At 35.4% G+C, this 23563-nt stretch overlaps 1 protein-coding gene across 4 annotated transcripts in view; it reads right to left on the minus strand.

The window, feature by feature from the left end:
* LOC127834345 (eyes absent homolog 1-like) overlaps window positions 1-21432 on the minus strand; it is a 177807-nt gene extending 156375 nt beyond the window's left edge. For 2 of the 4 annotated variants that reach the window (XM_052360103.1, XM_052360100.1), the window contains exon 1: window positions 21369-21432. The gene's annotated coding sequence lies outside the window, so the exon portion shown is untranslated. Of the gene's footprint in view, window positions 1-122; window positions 209-21279 lie in introns of all 4 variants that reach the window. The other 2 variants (XM_052360101.1, XM_052360102.1) reach the window with 2 other exon arrangements.
* Window positions 21433-23563: the final 2131 nt, after the last annotated feature.

Genomic DNA, 23563 nt, shown 5'->3' on the forward strand with positions numbered 1-23563 from the left:
ATTTACGATTCATGCATTGTCTACGAACGCCATCTTGGAATTTTGGCAGTAGGCCTATAGTAATGGAGTCGTGGTTTCAAAATTCACAACATGATGGTATTATGTTACATTATGTACTTTACCTGCTTGAAAAAGAATCCTCCAATATGTATCCAACAATTACCGATTCCTCATTCAATGGAAGACACTAACTATAGGAAACCCTACACTGAAAAGGAAGTGTATAAGCTATTACAAGTCGGTTTTACGCTACTGTCAACAGCTGTAGTAATACGGCAAAGTCTCAGTTACCCAATGTTTTTAATATTTCTACACCTATGCAGGGGTACGGCAGGTATTTTGGCAGTCGTTTGCTATATGCTGTCATTCTCGTTATATTGTGACTACAAAATTATTGACTGCCCGCTTTGGAATTTGGCTTTATAGTTTGAGTTTAGTGGTTGATGTTCCGTTTAATGAGTGCTTTTGAGTGAATATAAAAGAAGTCCTTTCTAAAGGCCATTTCAAAGAAGTTAATTTATTGTTCGAAAACATTAATTTTTCATGCTATGTAACGGTGGTAGATTTTGTTTGAAAAAGACACAATATAATTAGGAAAGGACTGCAGAATTTTCTCACAATATAATTGCACCAATTGAAAGTATGCCATAAACAAGAGATGTGTTTGTCAGAAACACAATGCGCCGCTTTAAAAAAAATAAAATAATAATAATATTTTTTTTACCTTTGACCTTGAAGGATGATCTTGACCTTGAACTACCACCACTCAAAATGTGCAGCTTCATGAGAACGCCGCTTTGAAAAAAAAATATTTTTTTTTTACCTTTGACCTTGAAGGATGACCTTGACCCTGAACTTTCACCACTCAAAATGTGCAGCTTCGTGAGAACGCCGCTTTGAAAAACATTTTTTTTTTACCTTTGACCTTGAAGGATGACCTTGACCTTGAACTTCCACCACTCAAAATAAGCAGCTTCATGAGATACACATGCATGCCAAACATCAAGTTGCTATCTTCAATATTAAAAAAGTTATGGCCAATGTTAAAGTTTTCGGACGGACAGACGCCATATATTTGATATTTGACCTTGAAGGATGACCTTGACCTTCACCTTTCACCACTCAAAATGTGCAGCTCTGTGAGATGCACATGCATGCCAAATATCAAGTTGCTATCTTCAATATTGAAAAAGTTATGGCCAATGTTTAAGTTTTCGGACGGACAGACGCCATATGTTTGACATTTGACCTTGAAGGATGACCTTGACCTTCACCTTTCACCACTCAAAATGTTCAGCTCCATGAGATACACATGCATGCTAAATATCAAGTTGCTATCTTCAATAGTGCAAAAGTTATGGCCAATGTTAAAGTTTTTGGATGGACGGACAGACGCCATATATTAGACATTTGACCTTGAAGGATGACCTTCACCTTCACCTTTCACCACTCAAAATGAGCAGCTCCGTGAGATGCACATGCATGCCAAATATCAAGTTGCTATCTTCAATATTGAAAAAATTATGGCCATTAAAATTTCGGATGGACGGACAGAATGACATACACACATACTGACATATTGACTGACGGACAATTCAACTGCTATATGCCACCCTACCGGGGGCATAACAAGTTATGATGACTTCTTAATAAGCCTCAGAAATGGGCTAAAGAAGCAACTATTATCAGTAAGCACACTTGCTCTAGCTTTAGATTAAACCTATTTATTCTAGCTCAGTTGCATAGAAAGCCTTAATTAAGTTTATTTGAAATGCGCTCCAGTCCAGTTCCTGGGACTATATCCAGTACTTGGTGTCTATGGGGAAAATCTAAAGAATGCTCCCACTTTGCTCCACAACCATTATATTAGGTACACAAAATCAGAGCCCTCAATCCATTTTAGGGGAAGCGGGTCGCTACCCTCATGAGGGAGAATTTTTGTGGCGTTTCTCTTTTTGGGGGATTTTTTTCTCTCTCATTATTACATTTGAACATGTTTGCGCTATATTCATTTCTTTTTTCATAATTAAGTATGTTTGACAAGTTTAAATTGAAAAAGAATGAGATATAATAATCATGAAACACATCTTTTTTTTTAATCAGGGGGAATTTTTCCCCCCAAAAGGGCAAGAAAGTATACTTTTCAGGTGAAGGCCGAAATACGGCCGCAGATTTGATAGATTGAGGGCCATGATCATCCACCTCTGCTCATTTGGGGAATGCTTATTAACCCTTTCCCACTCAGAAGCAAAGTGTACATGGCTTATGCAACAAGCATAAAACCAAAACAGCCTGCTGATAACTCACAGGCTGTTCAGGTTTAATGCTGTTTGCTGCTCACTAGTACCTTATGGGTTGGAAATAAAGCCTTTAAAACTTGAATCTTGTAAAGAAATGTACAGTACACTCCACGCGTTTTCCCCAATTTCCCTCCATACTCCGCGGGTTTCGACCTGGAGGGAGATTAAGAAAATCCCGCTTTACGCGGCGTTTGCATGATTTTGGACGCGGCGGTTAACGATCGGCAAAACTGATAAGCCGACGCGGCGGCCCTCGGCGTTGGCAACGCGGGGGAAAATCCGCGTTTAACGAGATAACGATCAATTTAATTGTGTTTGACTTCCTGATTTTCAAATAAAATTACATTTATTACAAGTACATACATGTACATGTAGTATAATATTTACAATTAAAAAAAACACAATCAAGATAGATCGATCCCGACGTGGTTGTAGAAGTAGTTGTTGTTGTATAGAAAACTCGTTGATTTACGACACACAAAACGTCGTATTTTAATTAATACTTACCAATTAATATAAACACAGTTTGCAACATTGTTTTTATTTTGATAATTTAATCCAAAGTTTTCATGTTAGCGGGTGATTTTCTATACTGAACATGTATATAAATGACCAAGGACCCTAAAAATCTCGCAAATCTGTGTGAATTGACAGTTTGACGTAATCAAAGGAAAGCCGCTTCCTGTCTAAAGGCATAACTTACTAAAGTAAACACGTTCAACGAATGCATAAGGAATGGTTTTAATTGTCGGAACAAAGTCAATTCTCTGCTCGCTAATGCATTGATTTTCTCTTTGTTTGTAGGTTATTCCATTGATTGCTAAAAGTGGTAACTATTGAGTTGATAATTGCATTTAATATTCACAGTTGTATTCTTGTTGCGTCGACATTCTAAACAATGTTTACCAGTAATTATGGACCAAATCGGCAGAGTGACATTCACACATGTTAATCCCTTTTGTCAAAACACCGCAGACAGCAGTCTACACAATAGGTCAGTAGACGAGCTTTGCGTGTTTTCATAACGTCAAACTTAAAATCCAGTTCCGCCCAGATGTCTTCTTTAATCAGTTTACAATACAATTAGTGTTAAAATAATTACTCTACTAAAATAACGAACGATAAATTCGGCGTGTTCGATTTGAAATTATTTTAGAGGAAATATCAACTTATTCGCGATATAATTTCGTTAATAAATACCAAAGGAACTTTTTACCGAAATCAACAAAATTCAATGTTCTCTGCGCTACAAAGTTTGTATAAAAAAAATCAATACACGCACGCTTTGCAGGAGTATACATTGTTCCTTGACCTTGTACATTGCAGCATAATTTTCGCGCGCTTTTGTCGGGAATGACTGTATATTGGAAGCATTTGTAAACGTCGTGTTAACAATTAAAAATCGTAGTGTGTTTCGGATTACTAATTATTATTCTCATTTTGAAATTTTACGGAACATTTATTCTTGTGTCATATGTGTTATTATTTAAATATTAATTTGTCAAATGTATTATATTAGACTTAATTCATATTGTAGACGTACCTGTGAATTAAAAAAAACATAATTTTTATACATATTAATTTTCTATACAATTATCTTTTTTATACATGTACTACAGTATTTAAACAATTTATTATAACAATGTTTTTATTTTTTGGCATGCCCAGTAGCACACTGCTAACGCGGCGTTGCGCGGCGATCACTGATAAGAACGGAAAGTGTCTGCATTTACCGACTAGCCTAAAGTAATACACGCCGCGGGAATTAGCGAACGCGGCGTAACGCCGAGCGTTTTATCGAGTTCACCTCGCTCTTCCAACGCTGCGTGAACACTCGCTAGCAGAAAAAAACCCGCGGAGGGAGCGCGTTTTTTGGGGAAAACGCGTGGAGTGTACTGTATTTAATTTGATTTGATTTATAAGAGACTTCAAATGCGTAAAAGTGTGTCCCCGAGTGATAAAGGGTTGACTACATAACGATTTATTTGAAAAGCTTTCCGGATTCAGTTGCTTGCAATAGCAACAGAGTTATTAACCTCTACGACAGCTAGCTCAGTTGGACCAGCCTGACAGCTAGCTGAGTTGGACCAGCCGTGTATCTTAATTTGAAAGTAGTGGGTTTCCTAGCCGGGGCCACATAACTTGTGTGGGGATAGCTCATGAAATATTCTCTATGGCCAGTTTTCCCCTATCTCACATTAGGCAGTTTCCAAGTATTAGCACAAGCATGTTCACTCAGCACTGGTAAACCAGCTTATCCAAAAAAGGTGTAAAATACTTTTGAAAACAGCGAAAAATTCATGCAAGCAAACAAAAGTTGTCATCCTTGGCCATGTTTCCTTGCTTAAAATCTTCAGTAAAGCCGTGTCTACAGACCTACTGTAATAAACAGTAATAATACTATGATTAAATGTTGTTGATGAGAATGAGTCTCCAGCATAAAGGTACTTTTCACTGCTTTAGCAATGTTCTACCAGATTTGATCCTTTACTTACTACTTAAGATACGTATTTTGTTACGTATAAAGTTAAATTTAATTAAAGATCTTTCTGACTTATGTTTTCAAGTTTTATTAATTTATTATAGGCTTCATTTCCAACCCTAACATACTGATGAGCAGCAAATAGAATAAAACCTGAACAGGCTGCGAGTTACTCGCAGGCTGTTCTCATTTTTTGCTGTTTGCACAAAGCCATTTTAAATTTGCTTCTGAGTGGGAAAGGATTAACTTACAAGATCAAACCTCTAGTGTTCTTTTATGTACAAAACCTGAAAACATTTTGTTACTGATTTGCTGAAATAAAAAGTAGATGGATTTCAAAACACTGAAAAATACCGCTTTTTTGCAGTTAATTAACTTTCAATTAAGGACAATAACAATGGCTTTCTCAGACAAACAGTATGAGCAAGCATTGTTCAACCATTTTGGCTTTAAGTATTCATTTAATCTTGATCTACATGTATTAGGCCACAACAAAAAGATTTTTTTTTATTAGATGTTTATTGGATTATCCAAATCAAACAATAAGAAAACAAAATAACGAATTTTTGATATTGCTGCGGAATGATCAATGTTGGCTTGCACTGATATTTATTCAAAAAAAGATTTGGAGTTGGCATTCATTCTATTCATTTTGGTTAAGCAAACAAGTTTTAATTACAGCATAGACTTCCTTTTTCTTGTTAAATAGTAAAAGGAAGAACATGGCAATATTAAGCTGTGCAGTCCTCTCTTTACCCTTTCCCACTCAGAAGCAAAGTGAAAATGGCTATGTGCAAACAGCATAAAACCAGCCCAGCCTGTGAGTTACTCGCAGTCTGTTCAGGTTTAATGCTGTTTGCTGCTCATCAGTTACTAAGGGTTGGAAATGAAGCCTTTAAAACTTGATTTTAGTAAGAAAGGTCTTAAATTAAATGTAACTTCCTAAGGGACTACAAAGTATGTCAAAATACCTATCTAAGTGGTAAAGGGTTAAATGAAAAAGTCATCATCCTCTACATAGTCTGAATCAGTATGATACAAATTGAATTGACCTTCACCTTACCTGCAAACTTATTTCTTTAAGCCAACATTGCTTCTGATTATGAACAGGTTCCATGTGATATTGGAGGACAGCGCGCTCCTTTCTTTTGATCTTGTCAGAGTTTTTGGAAATTTCATTTTTGAAATCAAACTTTTTGTATAGTAGACAAGTTATTTGAGTACTCAAGAATTAAGTATTTTACTTACTGCATAATATCCAACTAGAAACATTAACCTTCATTTTGTAAGGGATTTTTTTTCTATATCTAAAAACAGTGACTTTGACGTTTGACCTTTACCCTACATGCCCCATGTGCAAACAGAAATAAGGTTTTTTGGACATGTATATATGCTTGAATCAAAATATTTCAATTCATAAAAGTGATATTAATCCCCAAAACATTTTATAATACTCAGTAACAGTGACCTTGACCTAGATAACACCCATCCCATGTGAAATCCATGTTATCAAGTTTAATTGCAATTGTTCAATTTTTTTTCAAGTTATTGAATACAAACAAAATCTAGTGACCATGATATTGACCTTGACCCAACCGGGACCCTACCGAGTAACAGTGACCTTGACCTGCTACTTGGTCTGCATATCAAGCATTCATGTAAGTAATTCTATTTATAAAAGCTCAATTTTTAATATTGATGGTAAACCATTTATTTTTACTTAGTAACAATACACTTGACCGAATCTGCAATTTCAAATGAAGTTTTGATGGAACACGTGATAACACACATATAGTATGTACCTTTGCCTCATGCCACACGATGCCTCCAATGCAGTGACACAATGCCTCATGCATGCCACATGCAACCTCAGCTTTGACTGGATATTACACAAGTTTCATTAAAATAGCAAAATGTGTTCACAGCTATTGAGCAGAAACAATGTTTCTATATATATCAAACATGACCTTGACCTTTACCCTTTCAAACCATGAGAAAACTGGGCTTAATTTCTTGTAAGAAGAGACATCCTTTAAAAGAAAAAACTCCATACCAGCGGAAAGTATTGTCCCTGATTAACCTGGCCAGACTTCTTAAATTGCTCCCCCTTATCTGGTTGTGTGTCACATAGAGACTCAGGTCATTAGGGTCAAGGTCATTGTCACACACTAAGGTCAAATTTAACAAATTTTGATTAAAATGTCTTATTTTTATAGGATTCTAACATACATCAAGTTTCTCATTCATCTGGAGCTGAGGCACATATATGACCCACAGCCACGCAACTTGCCTCATTTATTCTCAATATTATCTGGGGCTCATGAGTCACATACAAGACCTATAACAATAGAGGCAAGTTCAAGGTCACATATTGAGTCACATCTGATCACAAATGTGATAAATTATCCATAATTTAGACAGCTCAACTTACTTTATTTAAACTTTACACAGTTTATAAAATATAATAAATGTTCAATTAATAACAAACATTTAGTTAAACTATCTTGCATGCCATATACAGTGAATGTTTAAATATGACACCTTTATGCGCCAGTACAACAAAAATCTAACAAGGAAGAGACTTCCATCTAAACTTATAACAAAAACAAGAAAAACAAATTTCCAACTATTCAATTTCATTTCGACAAAAGTAAATTTAAAGTCCTTTTCAGTACTGAAAATAATTCCAACATGGAAAATCATTTACTTTCAATAATTAAAATAATTATTTTAATTAGTTTCAAAAACCACTCATATTGCAAATCTTCAGAAAATTGTTGCCAGAATAACATCATTTTGTGTTTTATTTCCATACAAAACATGTTTCAGGCAATTAACTGATGAAAATCATGACACATTACACTGTTCCTGAGGGCTTACTTACCATCCTGTATTATATCATAGGTATGGTATGGTTTCCAAATAATCCACCCTTGATACAAGTGTTCTCACCAAAGCTGTTCTCAATTTTCCATGCAATATTGCCAATGTGGGCAATACCAGACCCGTTATTCAGCTTGTTGGTTGACACAGTATGATACTATACCTCGTTTCCTCTAGTTACACTGCCACAAAACATCACATAATCCTAAAAATCTAACCATTTTGCCAAATCTCCATTAGGTTATTAGTTTTTTTTCATAAAAAAAGTAATTGGAGTAGAATAATATGCATGTGAAACTTAGGAACAAAAATATTAGCAGGATCAGGTATCTTACAACAGAAGCTCTTCAGTTAACAGCAGATATTCTTGAATTTCTATGGTAACCACGAGACATACTGCACACTTGGCTCCATTATCGTTTGAGTTTTGCTCTTGGAAAACGGGGCCTAAAGCATGTGTGTAAAGTGTCAACTTAGATCAGCCTGTGCTGTCTGCACAGGCTATATAAGGAAAAACACTTCCTCCTATTATGGTTACTTTTTTTATTAAAGGCAGTCTCTTATTAGGGAAAATCCAGTATAGAGAAAGTGTCATACCTGCTTAGAAGGTTCTGATCTTGGACGACACTTTATGCACAGCCATTAAGCCCAGTTTTCCCAGAAAAAGGCCCATTTCATTTCCAGTACACTTGAGCACCAATGAAAGCTTAACCCTTTGCATGCTGGGAAATTTGTAGTCTGTTAAAATGTTGTCTGCTGAATTTCTAAAATTAGCATTTTCTTCGACTTTTTTCAAAGAATACTATCAGAATAGCAAACAGTTTGGATCCTGATGACACGCCATGTTCTGTGGCGTCTCATCTGCATCCAAACTGTTTGTAAAGGCCTTCAAAATTTGGTTCCAGCACTGAAAGAGTTAAGAATTGTTCAGCACATGTGTGATGTCTGGAGTGTACAACTTTTACAGATTATATGAGCAGGCCCGAGGATAATCATATATATTAAGGAATCTTAAAAGCAACAAAAACATTCATTGCTTTCTCACAATGATATCAAGAGAAAATAAATACAAGAAAAACTTAAAATGTTTGTTTTATGCACTTGAGTTCAGTTATTATGCACTATTTACAAGTAAAAATTTGTACATTTAGCTTTACATGATTCAGTAAAAAAGAAGGAAGATTTCATAAAAACAGGTGATAATTTAGACAATGAATTCATAACCGGCAGTAAAAGCTGATTTATACTAAATCTGTGTATATTATTGAAGTCGCTTACCAAACATAATTATAAAACATATCCACACACGAAAAAATGATACAAGCGTTTTATGGAACATTGTGCTACCTGTAGAAACTGCCGAGAAACAAGAAGGTAAAGAGAGAAGACAGTTCTAATATCACAACACACAGGCTGAGAGTATTTGTGCTAAAAATAGCCCTGGGTACTGGTGCCAAATCAGATCTTCAGGTTACACTGCAATCCTATATGCCACATCAAATTACAAACGTGGAAGCTGGCAGAGGTACCAACTCTCTCAACCTACTACCTTGCTAGTCTGTTCATTACAGAAACAACTTTTGGATTCAGTACTTGTGAAGAAGTATCATATATTTGTGTTTAAAGTATTTGTATAGAAGGGCATTCATAAGAACAATTATTTACAATCATTTTACTATTTCCATCATCTTCATAGTTTCATGGATTGACATAGCAAACATTTTGAACCTTTACCGCATGGATTAAAATACCAATTATCATTAACTATCCTGTAAAAAAAAATATGTGTATTCTAGTGACCAGTTCCATATATTTATATAAAATTTTGGATCCCATATTATTTATATTTATATAAAATTTTGGATCCCTGATTTATTCATAACATTTTTTTTTTAAGTTTTAAATTCTGTGTATTAATGATTCTTTCCAATAGTTAATGCATTCAAAATTAGTATTATTAATAGAAATTTATTTTTGTTTAAATAATCCCTTTGCCAAAGAGCACACAAGTACTTTAAGAAAGTCAGTGAAATAAGGCAAAACATAAACACAAGTTTAACTGTAATTTGAATCCACATACAGTATCATAGTAACAGGAAAATGGCAAAAGAAACCTGAAATATAATACCCCATGTAATTTCTTTTCATTGCTGTCTTATTATAATTTTGAGGTCCTATTGTCAGGATGCATGAATTAAGGCGTGTGCATCAATTACAATTTTAAATGATACACAAATATTTAAAATTACCCTTGATAATTTTGCCTTCCTGTTTATATGATCTTTCTTCTGAGAAAACGTCCATTTATGTGCGTATAGTTTTTTCATAGAATAGTCTTTGAATTCTGCACTGTAATCTGGGGGTGACACTTTCGGCTTTTATGGAGTTTTTCATTTAAAGGCAGTCCCCTCTTTTAAAAATTTCTATTTGAGTAGAAAAATGTCATACCTAATAATGCTGTGCACCAGCTAATCTGGGAAGACACTAAACGAAAATGCATTAAGCCCTGTTTTCCTAAAATGAGGCTCATTTTATTGGCATATTTCAAATACATATAGGCATGCAATGTGTATTGAAACTGAGATGCTTTTTTGTTTAATTTTGATGTTTCCATGATTTTCTTCTGATAAGCATGTTAAGTCTTTTTTTTAAATTGATTGTACAATTTGGGGTAAAAATATGTGCATTGTGATTTGCATTGAACTGATTTTTTTTAAATTGGCGGTCAGGAAAAAAGGCTTTTTTTTTAAGTTTTGCGAAGACTGGTCGTGAGTGTATGTGACAACTATTATCAATTTGGCTTGTAATAAATTCAAGGCAAATGTGGTCATTGTATTGTCATATTAAAAATTTATTTACTTTATCACATTCTTTATTTAACTTTGTCATACCAAATGTCATATTCCCTGATTTTAAAATTGCTTGATTAATGATTTTTTAAGTTGTTTTTCACACACGTTGTTTAATTACCAAATGGCCTTTGACCTCTAAGTGTAATATCAACCTTGGAGCAAGAGACACAGGTCGTGAATGTGACAAGCCATCTCAAAAAGGCGTACATATTAAATTCTAAAACTGACCCATTAAATGATGAATTAACACTTACAAGAGGCTTACATGCATGCTCCCTGTCAACCATGCAGTGTTTTTTTTTTGTTCGAATTCGGGAACCGTATTCGGCCCCATTATCAAAATCAAAAAGTATATATTTTTCCAAAAAGGGACCTAAATTTTCCCAATTGAAGGTTTCAACAATAAAATAATAATTGTTTAGATCTCATCATTTAGTTTTTATCCATCTCTTTAAGTTGAAGTTTAGTAAGTATAATATAAAAAACACTTTTATTCTAAATTTTGAGCATTTTTTGCAAAACAACAACAACACTAACTAGAGCTTTGTCACAGATGTGACCAATACCCCCACATGCAGCATTGACACAGAATATTTTGCAATTTGTATTCACACACAAGAGCTGTCACCATAGGATGACATATGTCCCCTATAAACGCTTTGATAGAAGTTATGAGCATTTTTGGACACCTAAACGCAGATTTCAAAACCTAAACGCGGACCCTAAGTTCAAGGTCAAGGTCACAGGGGTCAACATTTTTGTGTGTATGGAAAGGCCTTGTCCATATACACATGCATACCAAATATGAAGGTTATATCTCAAGGGACAAAGAAGTTATGAGTATTTTTCGAAACCTAAACGCAAAGTGTGACGGACAGACGGACGGACAGACGGACGTACAGTGCGATCACTATATGCCCTCCTTCAGGGGCATAAAAATAATTAAATGATGTTTGTTTTACTATTCCATTTCCATTGTGTACATGTACAAGACACATTTTGCTATAACTTTGACATACCATAATGACATGCTATAATAAAAGCGTGCATAATTTCGTTCTGGAATAGTTTTAAGTGCTGACGCCATTTTTAAAACTTTGTTTAATTGTACCCGCAGGTGTCTCAATTTAGCTGTGAGCTTATGTGCGTTGTAGGATTTAAACGGGGCCTTTTCACAGATTTTGGCATGGTCATGTATTGAAGTTTGTCATTAAATGCTTTATATTGATAAATGTTAACATTGGATCTGAAAAGCTCCAGTAAAGGAAGTAACCTTCATCTGGGCTCGAACCACTGACCCCTGAAGAAAAAGTCTGAAGCTTAGACCACTCGGCCATCCGTGATCATACAATGAGTGATGTATTTTATGCTTTATATAAGCAATCCTCGTAGTGTCCCAAAACATAATGACTACAACAGAACTCTCCAAATTATTCAATCCTTTCGCGTTGCAACACTTTCCTCACAAATATGATAACTACAACAAAACTTTGCAAATATGAAAAATTTATTTTTATTTAATCAATTCACCAAAATGTGAAAAAGCCCCTTTAATACTTAAGTACTTTTTTTATTTTGCACCAGCATGTGCGCAAGACACCACCACTATAGTCTATACTACAAACAAGAGATGTGTTCGTCAGAAACACAATGCCCCCTACTGCGCCGCTTTGAAATAAAATTTCTATTTATCATTTGGCAGGTATAGAACTCATCTCCCTTTAAAGCTTATTACTTCCCTTCGATTTTGTCCAATCCAACCAGGGGGGGGGAGGGGGGGGGTCTGTAGAAAGTCAAAAAGTCACTGACAACCAAAGCCTGTGGTTTATCAACGAGATCATAGCCAGAGTTCATCACGAATCTATGGACATATGTAATGAACCCTACTATTCACAAATTAGTACAGGAAAGAAATGATAATTATATAATTTAAAAAAAAAAATTTGACAAATCAATCATTAGAGTTATAAATAATCAAAATAATGTGTTTGTGAAACACTATGTCCCCATATATGACGTTTGACCTTGAAGGATGACCTTGACCTTGACCCTTCACCACTCAAAATGTGCAGCTCCATGAGATACACATGCATGTCAATTGTCAAATATAAAATTGCTAGCTTCAATATTGCAGAAGTGACATTACATGAGCAATTTTGACCCATACATTTGACCTGGAAGGATGACCTTAGCCTTGACCTTTCACCACTCAAAATGTGCAGCTCCATGAGATACACATGCATGCCAAATAGCAAGTTGCTATCTTCAAAATAGCAAAAGTTAATGCAAAATGTTAAAGTTGTCGAAAACAGACCAACCAACAGACAGGGCAAAAACAAAATGTTCCCCACTACTATAGTGGGGGACATAAAAAAAAAATTTGTACAGTAACTGTGAAAAGAACTTAAATTCTTGGTAAGGAAATATATAATCTGAGATTTATAATTGTATAAATTACTTCCCTTGAAAATAATTGTCTCTAACAAATCTCTATTTTAGTAGCAAATAATTTAAAGCCACTACTGTGACTATAGATTCAACACTCAAAATGTGCAGCTCCATGAGATATACATGCATGCGAAATATCAAGTTGCTATGTTCAATATTGAATAATTATCTCCCTTTAAAGCTTATTACTTCCCTTGGATTTGTATTTTTGACCTTAGACCTTGAAGGATGACCTTGACCTTTTACCATGATGTGTTTGTCAGAAACACAATGCCGCCTACTGCGCCGCTTTGATTTATTTAACAAAAATATATTATTTGGCAGGTCAGATAATTATGTCCATTTAACGCTTATTACTTCCCTTGGATTTGTTTTTTCGACTCCGTGACCTTGTTTTTGACCCGGCATGACCCATATTTGAACTTGACCTAGATATTGTCTAGATACAACTTCTGACAAAGTTTCGTAAAGATCAGATGAAAACTATTTGAATTAGAGAGCGGACACGAAAAGTGTGACAGACTGACAGACGGACAGTGCGAAAACTATATACCCCCTTTTCTTTGAAAGAGGGCATAAAAACAGCGGACACAATGCTTACAGTTTTAAAAGCACTAAGTGACCCCTTGACGTAGTTTTTGACCTGCCATGACCCATGTTCGAACTTGACCTAGACATCATCTAGATACAACTTCTGACCAAGTGTGGTGAAGCTCATATGAAACTACTTAAATTAGAGAGCAGACACCATGCTCAATGTTCAAAACACTCTAAGTGATCCCATGACCTAGTTTTTGACCCGGCATGACTCATATTGAACTTGACCTAGACATCATCTAGATACAAAATCTGACCAAATTTGGTGCAGATCGGATGAAAACAACTTGAATTAGAGAGTGGACACTTATTACAGACCGACAGACCGACCGACAGACAAGCTCACTCCTATAGAATATATCCCCCTAAAGTTCGTTCATGGGGGTATAATTACCCAATTTTAGTCCAAATGCTGCGATTTTCCCAATCCAAAGTGACCTGGCACCATTCTTAAAATGGTGAAAAAAAACACTGCCATGACTGGCTTTCTGCAAGCTGGTTTAACAATAATGTATGTTCAATATGAGCCTCCCTCAAGAAGATTTAACCCTTTGCATGCTGGGAAATTTGTGGTCTGCTAAAATGTCTTCTGCTGAATTACTAAAATTAGCATTTTCTTTCATTTTTTTCAAAGAATACTATCAGAATAGCAAACAGTTTGGATCCTGATGAGACGCAACATTCTGTGGTGTCTCATCTGGATCCAAACTGTTTGCAAAGGCCTTCAAAATTTGGTCCCAGCACTGGAAGGTTTAATGCATGTGCATAGAGTTTTGTCTCAGATAAGCCTGTGCCGGCTAATCAGGCATGACACTTGCCGCTTTAACTGGGTTTTGGGTTCCAGTAGACTTTTTTAAACAAAAGAAAAAAACTAAAGCTGAAAGTGTCATCCCTGATTAGCATGTGGACTGCACAGTCTAATCTAGGATGACACTTTAAGCCCTTGCATTAAGCCCAGTTTTTGAAGAACGAGTCTCAAATTATAAAGACACATTTCTAAGAAGCTGACATGCATGCGCACTCTCAATCCCTGTGATAAACAAGCTTTCTTTAAGAAAGCAAAACAAAAATGAAAGTTCAATAGGAGTATCCCTCTGGGAAAATAAGATTTAACCCTTTGCATGCTGGGAAATTTGTTGTCTGCTAAAATGTCCTCTGCTGAATTTCTAAAATTAGCATTTTCTTTGATTTTTTTCAAAGAATACTATCAGAATAGCAAACAGTTTGGATCCTGATGAGACGCCACGTTTTGTGGTGTCTCATCTGGATCAAAACTGTTTGCAAAGGCCTTCAAAATTCGGTTCCCGCACTGAAAGGGTTAATGCATGTGTGAAGTGTCATCCCAAATTAGCCTGAGTCTGCACAGGCTAATCAGGGACTACACTTTCCACCAACACTGGATTTTTGCTAAGAAGTAGACTTCCGTTAAAAAGGAAAATCATGGAAAGCAGAAAATGTCATCCCTGATTAGCCAGTGGTGACTGCAGAGGCTAATATGAGACGCCACTTTTCGCTAATGCATTAAGCCCTGTTTTCCTAGAGCAAGGCGCTCGTGTACATCAATCATCCGTCATTTTTTCTCTAAAAGTGTAACTTAAAAGAGGCAAATTTGGATGTAGGCAAGTTTTATTTATTCATAATAATTGGTTTCATTCTATTTACTTGTTCAATGCTGAGTAAAGATAGGATTATTGCAGATTCATTCAAATTAAAATCAAAATGTTTACCTCCACTAATCAAATGATTTCAAGTGTCAAGTCTTGAGACATATTGGTTGTGGGACATTGTGTTCAGATTTGCTGCTAAAATGTTCTATAATGAAGTCCATTAGCACAATTATGTAGATCACACGTATAATTATCCATAAAGCAAAGATTTGGCATAAAGCTTTTGAACTAAATATGAAAATATAGAGCATTTGGCACCCATTTGCATGTAACAGTCATTTTTTGTTTCTGTCTATGGCAACACACTTGGTGATTTACACTTCAGATTTACAACCATTTTTGTTTGTGTTTTTTTTTACAGAATTTCAGGAACTAGGATTTGTTAAAGTTGTTTCAACTATAGTTTGTTCATTTTTTAGACCAAAAAAGCATGAAACAATTGACTTCAAAAATGTAGACCCATCCCTTCACATTGAAAACTGGCTCAGTTGACGATGACAAAAACATTCCGAACAATGCACCCTCTGTACAATGATGTGAATACAGAGCGGGTTAAACCACACTGAATTTTTAATTCACATTTAATTGCTCGAACTTTGGGGACTATTGTTAATGCTTACTGAGTGATTTTGAAGCATGTGGAAATTTTGGGACAGCGTTGTAAATGGTCTTCACAGATTTAAGAGATTTGCTTGTGAAGTGTCGATCAGTAATTTTGCCCATGAATTGGGGTGGTTTATAATTAAAAATGACAAATGTATAGACCACGTTCGGATAAAAGCTTAAACAGCTAATTCAGGCAAATACACCGTGAGTTAAGTCATAAATAACAGTAATGACAATACTAAAACTTCAAAGCTTCGGACATTTTTAACAGTGAATGGTTTAAATCAAAATTATAAAATTGCGAGTTATATTTAAAGATAGTCTACAAAAATACGGAGCACTTCCTACTCCAAAAGTGTATGGGGTAAATCCAACTAGCTGCCTAACATAATTGTCATGGTTGAATATTATGACTTTAAAGCGACATATCTCATTTAGGTACATTGAAAAAATAACAAGAAATGTGTTTGTCAGAAACACTATGTCCCCTTCTGCGCCACTTTGATTTAGGTTGTTTGACCTTTGACCTTGAAGGATGACATTGACCTTGACCTTTTACCACTCAAATTGTGCAGCTCCATGAGATACACATGCATGCCAAATATGAAGTTGCTATCTTCAATATAGCAAAAGTTATTGCAAAATGTTAAAGTTGGCACAAACCAACAGACAGACCAACAGACAGGGCAAAAACAATATGTCCCCCACTCTAGTGTTGGGGGACATAAAAAAACATTGTTTCAGATTCGCAAAATTTCATTGTAGTTATAATATTTGTGGGGAAACAGTAATACTAAACATTTACAATGCTCTAAAATATTCATTATAGGCATCTTTTGACGATTTAAAAACATGAAAATTATAAAGCGTTGCAACACAAAACGATTGAATAATTTGTAGTGTTCTGTTGTTGTCATTATATTTTGTGACACTACTAGGATTGCTTATCACTCATTGTATGAGCACAAATGACCGATTGGTCTAAGCATTAGACTTTTACTCCAGGGGTCAGTGGTTCGAGCCCAGTTGAGGGTTACTTTTTTTTCTTTCATTATTTTTTTAAGGAGCTTTTTAAATCAAATGTTTACATTATTTTTTGTTATCAATTTATCAAGCATTTAATGACAAACTTCAATACATGCCAAAATCTGTGAAAAGGTCCCTTTAATACCTTTAACCTGGGTTAATTAATGATTGTCTTTTTATCTGAAATTAATTTTTGCAAAAATTCAAGAACATACAAAACATGAGCTTATTGTAGAGGGTAATGCCACATCTAGATTTAAAGCATTCATTGTAGAGAGTAATGTCACATCTAGATTTAAAGCATTCATTGTAGAGAGTAATGCCACATCTAGATTTAAAGCATTCATTGTAGAGAGTAATGCCACATCTAGATTTAAAGCATTCATTGTAAAGAGTAATGCCACATCTAGATTTAAAGCATTCATTGTTGAGGGTAATGCCACATCTAGATTTAAAGCATTCATGAGAAAAATGTTTAATTTGGTGAGGATATGATGTAAACTGTATGATATGGAAGGGAAAACTTCAAAAGTGCAAAATTTTTATAAAATAAGGGCCATAACTGGGTACTTTCATTGGTACTTTGGCTGATTATCAACCTTGGCTAGGATTTTATAACCATTAAAAAACTTTCTTTAAGTTCCGAAAAGATCAGATGAAAACTGCATTTTAACTTAGAGAACAACATTGCTATACCCAAGGCCAGTTTCAAATAATAATTTGGCCTGAAAGTCACACAGCAGACATTTTAAAATGTGTAAAAAAATGGAATCATAAAGGTTTATATTCAATTAAACACTGTAAGTAATTATCTAATTTTGTGACACAGTTAAAGTATTTGTTTATTTTCAAGTGTGGTTTAACCGTTAAGATCACAAGTTCCAGGCTTTTCAAGAACAGTTGAACCTCTAACTATCATAGGTGGGACATGTTTCATATAGGGCTGACTACTACGAAACTTGAACAAGTTCATATTTAAAAAAGAAATCATTTATTCCACAATTTACAAATAAAAATATATAATGATATATACCGGAACATTAATAAGTCCAATTTTGTAGAAATAAACATTGCTAAGTTAATTATTAAAACTATTTTCACATTAGATTGTACCTTGTGTGTGCCTTAAGGTCAACAATTCCTGTGTTTATTTATCTTGTACAGTGTATTCAAGATTTGCAACAACAGTTCAATCATTTGATTGGACCACTGAAGTTTATTGGTGAATAACCAACTTTAAGATACTGAATACATGTAATGTTTACTGCACACATAGGAAAGTATATCCACCTTCAAGTGTATAACATTTCACACAAAATGTGCAACACATGTACCAGTACAGTCAATTTTTAGTATTAATCAAACAACTGTCACCAATTTGTTATACAACTTCAATTGACTCAAAAAAAGAGATACTTCAAACCAAACTGGGGAAAAATGGGAATTGTAAGTATAAGCACAAAGTACGAAGTCAAAAATTGTAAACGCAATCGCCACTAATCAGAATGAAGACTAACAGGGCAAAGCGGCCCAAACTGCTCAACTCAGGACTTTCAACAAGAACACATTGTATGAAAACAGAAGCCATACATAGCAATAATAAAGAATATAAGGTTAGTGTTGAGTACAGATAAGATTTTTTAGCAAGCTTTAACTACAAGCTTGGAATCAAGGTTCAGAAAAGCTATTCAAACCAAACATTCTACTTTAGACTTGGCTACAAATTGGTCTAAGACAGGTATAGGCTTTTTGGTTGTTTAACAGATGTAACAAAACACATTGAATGATTACTTAAATATCTAGTCATTCCTATCAGCTGAAATATCATGTTAGTTCGAAGCAGCCAGTAGCTTTATGTGCCTATGTCAGGTGAGGGGTAGGCAGTGGCAGATGCGCTAGAGTAGTAGAGAAAGCGAGACTTTCTGACCATACACCAAAGACCACTTCAGGGGTGGTATTCAAGAAACATCTAAAGTCATTTCTTAAATAATTTTACTTAAATTCAAAATTACAATGTTTTGTATTCTTTACTAGATAAGGAATCACATGTTTCTTTTGGTATTCCTAAAATAACATTGACATAATTATGTAATTTTGATGTTATTCTTGGTGCCAAACTATTGCAATAGGAAATGAAACACTTCAGAAAATTTTCCAATTTAAGGATAAGATTAAAATTTAACTTAAGATGCTTCTGGAATACGAACCCTGAAGCTCTCTCATAAAATGGCGCTTAAAGAAAGCTTATATTCTGGCCTATGAAAACTTGTCAGTTTGTGAACATTCAAGGAGTAAATCTACAACCCACAAATAATTAATTGCCACATCCAGTAAACAAATTAGGAGAAGCTTCCTGTAAAAGAGTTTTTTTAAACATATGTATAAGAAAACTTAACTATGTTACTCGATTGTGTTTGCAACTTTGCATATCTCATCACTAACATGGAGATATTCAACTCAATTTTATTATTACACATAACATGGGAAGGTGACTGGTCGCCATTCTGTTATAAATCTGGGAAAGTGTGCTTCCTATGGGGCTAAACCACACAACTGCTGCATGGCACTCAACCAACTTAAACGTGGTAGGGCTCTCGTGGATAATATTAAGCTTTTTTATATATGGGCCATGCTTTGTGAAAAAGGGGTTTAATGCATGTTCATAAAGTGTCGTTCCAACTTAGCCTGGGCAGTCCACGCAGGCTAATCAGGGACAACACTTTCCGCTTTTAAGATGTATTTCGTTTAACGAAATTCTCTTCTAAGCAAAAATCTAGTTTAGGCGGAAATTGTAGATCCCGATTTTAATCTGCGATGGCACTTTATGCACATGCATTAAACCCCCTTTTCACAGAACACTGCCCGTATGTATAACTGTAAGTTTGTCTCAAGAGCCCTACCACATAAAAACCAATGAGGGAAATGAATCCTTTAATGCCTTTTGAGAAGTGTAAAGATTGTGAGTACAACCTATAGGTTTAGCGTTGAACAAAAAAACATATCTGTAAAGATATTCTGTTTCTACTTATAATGTGACATTAATATTTCAACAATAAAAAATTCATTTTGGATTCAACAACTTAAACAAACACATACATGTATTGTCAGCTGATAATTGACGGACAATTGCTTTAAACCTCTAATGGAAATCTCCCTCACACAATTAGTGTTCAGAGAAAATGTTTGATTTTATATGGTCCGATTAAAAGTTTCTATCAATAAACACATTTAACCTGATTGATTAATATGCTTTTAATTGCTTTATTGTGAACCAGAAAAAAGTGTCTTGTAGATAAAAGTACTAGAAAATGAATATGCTTTAAAATGTGATTTAATGCATATGATAGAATTGTGTTATATCCCCACAAATCGATTTTCTAGTTTTACCATGTAAAAGGTCCTTGACTTTTCAGACGTTTTCAACCAAAATACACAAAAAGTTATCAGTAAATGTGCATGAAACGTCTCATTTTAGAGACTACCAACAAACTAAGCTAAGAAGGCGTCTGGTTCTTAACATGCAAAAAGCATTCTACAGCATGGCTTTCATAGTTGTTAGCTTGATTTAGCCAGCCTGGTACAATTCATAGGTGACAGTGTCCATTATAAACTGTGCATTGTCGCAAATCCCCAAAGATCACCAACATTTTCAGAATGTGTGCCAGAACATTTGCACGCTCAAATTCCAGAAGTATTATTTAAAGATCAAAGCCATATCGACTTCGCAAAAAATGTAGAGAGCCAATTACTGATCGTCTGTAAATAACATGTATTAATAAGCCAGCCCAAAGGTAAAGCATCGTTGTGTTGGAAAATATTGACAAATGAGAGCGCATGCTTTGAATGAGCAACAGCACAAGTAGGCAGTCAATAACTTCATTAAAATCATGCAAACTATGTATATTCTGGCACATGTAGGACACTTTAAAAAATTATAGTAAAATTATTTAAATCATTTCTGGATTTTGTCATGTAAATTCAGACGTTTCACCAAATTAAAAAATATATCAGATAATGTGCATGAAACGTCTCATTTTTGAGACTACCAACAAAATATGCTAAAAGGGCCTCTGGTTCTTATGAGTGAAATGCATTCTGCAGCATGGTTTTCAAGGAAATTGGTCTTAACTGTTCCTATTGTGAGCTTGATATATATAGCCAGCCTGGTACAGTTCATACATGATGTTAATGTTCTGGCTGTTATTAGTTAACCCTGCACCGTCTGCACTTTCCTCCCAAGGTTACCTTTCAAATACAAAATATTACACTTTCCTGCTTTTCTTCGTAGACGGGTTTATAAAATTTCATTCCGCACTAGTGTGATTGAAGTGAAAAAAAATTGTTCGTACTGTCTAAGGACGAAAATGAAAATAAAACAACTGCTGTTTACAATTGTGTTTCACACTTGTCACACTTACCATAGCAGCAACTTATGTCTTTTAAACTACCGGTACACTTTAGACATAGAAAACTACACATCATTCATCTCAGTAATTTTTTTACTTACAAATAACTGCTCTTGGCAATGTTGAACAGTATATTTCCCGAACTTATTTTCGAGTAAGCACGGTACACCAGCCAGAGGCGAATCACCACTATTATTTTTTTAGCGTTCTTTTTTCCCCACAATTGTTTGGCCTGTCCGCTTTAATAAATAATAGTTAATTTCATTCGCACCTTAAGACATTATAAAAACACACAGAGTTGTTATGCTTCCCCAACATTTTATTATTTTTTTTGGGGGGGGGCGCGTATAGTCGCCGCTTCGTCTGTCCGTGCGTCCGTCCGTGCACAATTTTTGTCCGGGCTATTTCTCAGCAATTAATGACCGGAATTCAATTAAACTTTATGGTAAGCTTCACTACCAAGAGGAGATGTGCATATTATCAGCCGGTTCTGGTCGGGTGATTTTTCAAGAGCTATGGCCCTATGAAATTTTCTATAAACTGTACATATAATGCAATACTTGTCCCCCCAACTACTGACTGGAATTCAATGAAGCTGTATGGGAAGCTTAACTACCTTGAGGAGATGCGCATGTTATTTGTGGGTTCTGGTTAGATGATTAATTTAGAGTTATGGCCCTTTGAAATGTTTAAGTTGCTAAACCACCATCCTATTATTTTGTTCAAAAATATGCCCCTCAAGACGTTTTCTTTTATCTGAATATATAGTGCAATATTGTGACCAAAAAAAACTTTGGGAAGCATCACCCGTCTCCGACGGTTTCATGTTAGTAAAGTTATAGACGTCAAATGCAAATTTGCAACGCAATGAAACTGTGAAAAAGGAAAATGTTCACGAATGATAATTTATTGCTGTAGCCCTTTGTTTATTGTATAATATATTTTATCCATTTAATACCAGAGACGTAAATAACAACGTCTCTGTCAATACTGACCATATTCACCACACTATTCAAAGACTTACGACCAACATAGAAGAATATTTTTAAATTAGTATATTTTACATCTAATAAACAACCTCTTATTACACTCGGCTTGGTTTACAACGATTTCTAACAGCATGTGCAATACCGGGACCTCCAATAAACGCTCGATTAGTCATTGGCAGTTCGGGTACTGCTTAAATGTATCCCGGGTACTCTTAAGTATACTTAAATGTACCCTGTGTACGGAAAATATACTAACACATATATACTAACTGAAGGCGAGAGAGTTATTGGCAGACTTAGTGCGGCTGTTCACATGTGGTTTCCAGGAAAGATCGCTGGCAGGTGCCCCACCTAAGTACTTTCCTGTTTTGGTTAAGGCTAGTTGGTGCCATTGGATGTTGTAGTCTGCTTGTATCGGGGTTCGCTTTCTTGTTATCCTCAGTACCTCGAATTTGTCTGCGTTGAAGGACATCTTCCGAGTTGGTTAACACTATTGAAGGGCATTGAGGTCATGCTGTAGTATCACTGCATCTTCTGGGGACTTGATCTTTCTGTACAGAAGACTGTACAGAAAGCCTTGTTGTGGATTTAACTTTTAAGGGCATTTCATTGATGTACACCAGGAAGGAGTCCTAAAACTGAGCCTTGAGGACACCCGATGCCACTGGTGATGGGTTTGAGTGTACACCCTCAACCTGTACCTGTTGACTTCGGTTTGATATGAAGCTTCTGATCCAGATGAGTATGTTTTCATTGATGCCGTTGTGCTTCAGTTTCGCGGCAAGGTGTTCGAGCGGGACCATGTCGAACGCCTTACTGAAGGCGTAAGATGGCGTCTATCTGCTCACCATTGTCTAGAGCAGACGAAAGGTCTTGTATGGTCAGAAGTAGCTGCGTCTCACATGACCGGCGCTTCCTAAACCCATGCTGTGAGTCCGACAATATGTTCAGGTCTTCCATATGCTGCATTATCTGGCTGTGCATGATTATGCTCCATGACTTTACAGCAGACAGAAGTGAGGGAGATAGGTCTGTAGTTGGCAGAGGTGCTTTGTCGCCCTTCATGAATATTGGATAAACCAATGCTTGCTTCCAGTCATCAGGCACACAGGCTTGTGACAGAGAGGCCTGAAAGATGAGGGTAAACATAGGTGATAGTTCACTTGCAAATTCCTTTGGAATGTTACTTGTGTCCTCTTCTGTGAACACTATTGTGAACTGCTCATTTAAGATTGCAGCCTTAGACATTAGGTCGTTATGAAGGAGACCTTCATGTTTCAGGGGTGGTGGCTTCTTGTTTTGAAGAT

This window comes from Dreissena polymorpha, chromosome 6, assembly GCF_020536995.1.
Source record: "Dreissena polymorpha isolate Duluth1 chromosome 6, UMN_Dpol_1.0, whole genome shotgun sequence".
Lineage (NCBI taxonomy): Eukaryota > Metazoa > Mollusca > Bivalvia > Myida > Dreissenidae > Dreissena > Dreissena polymorpha.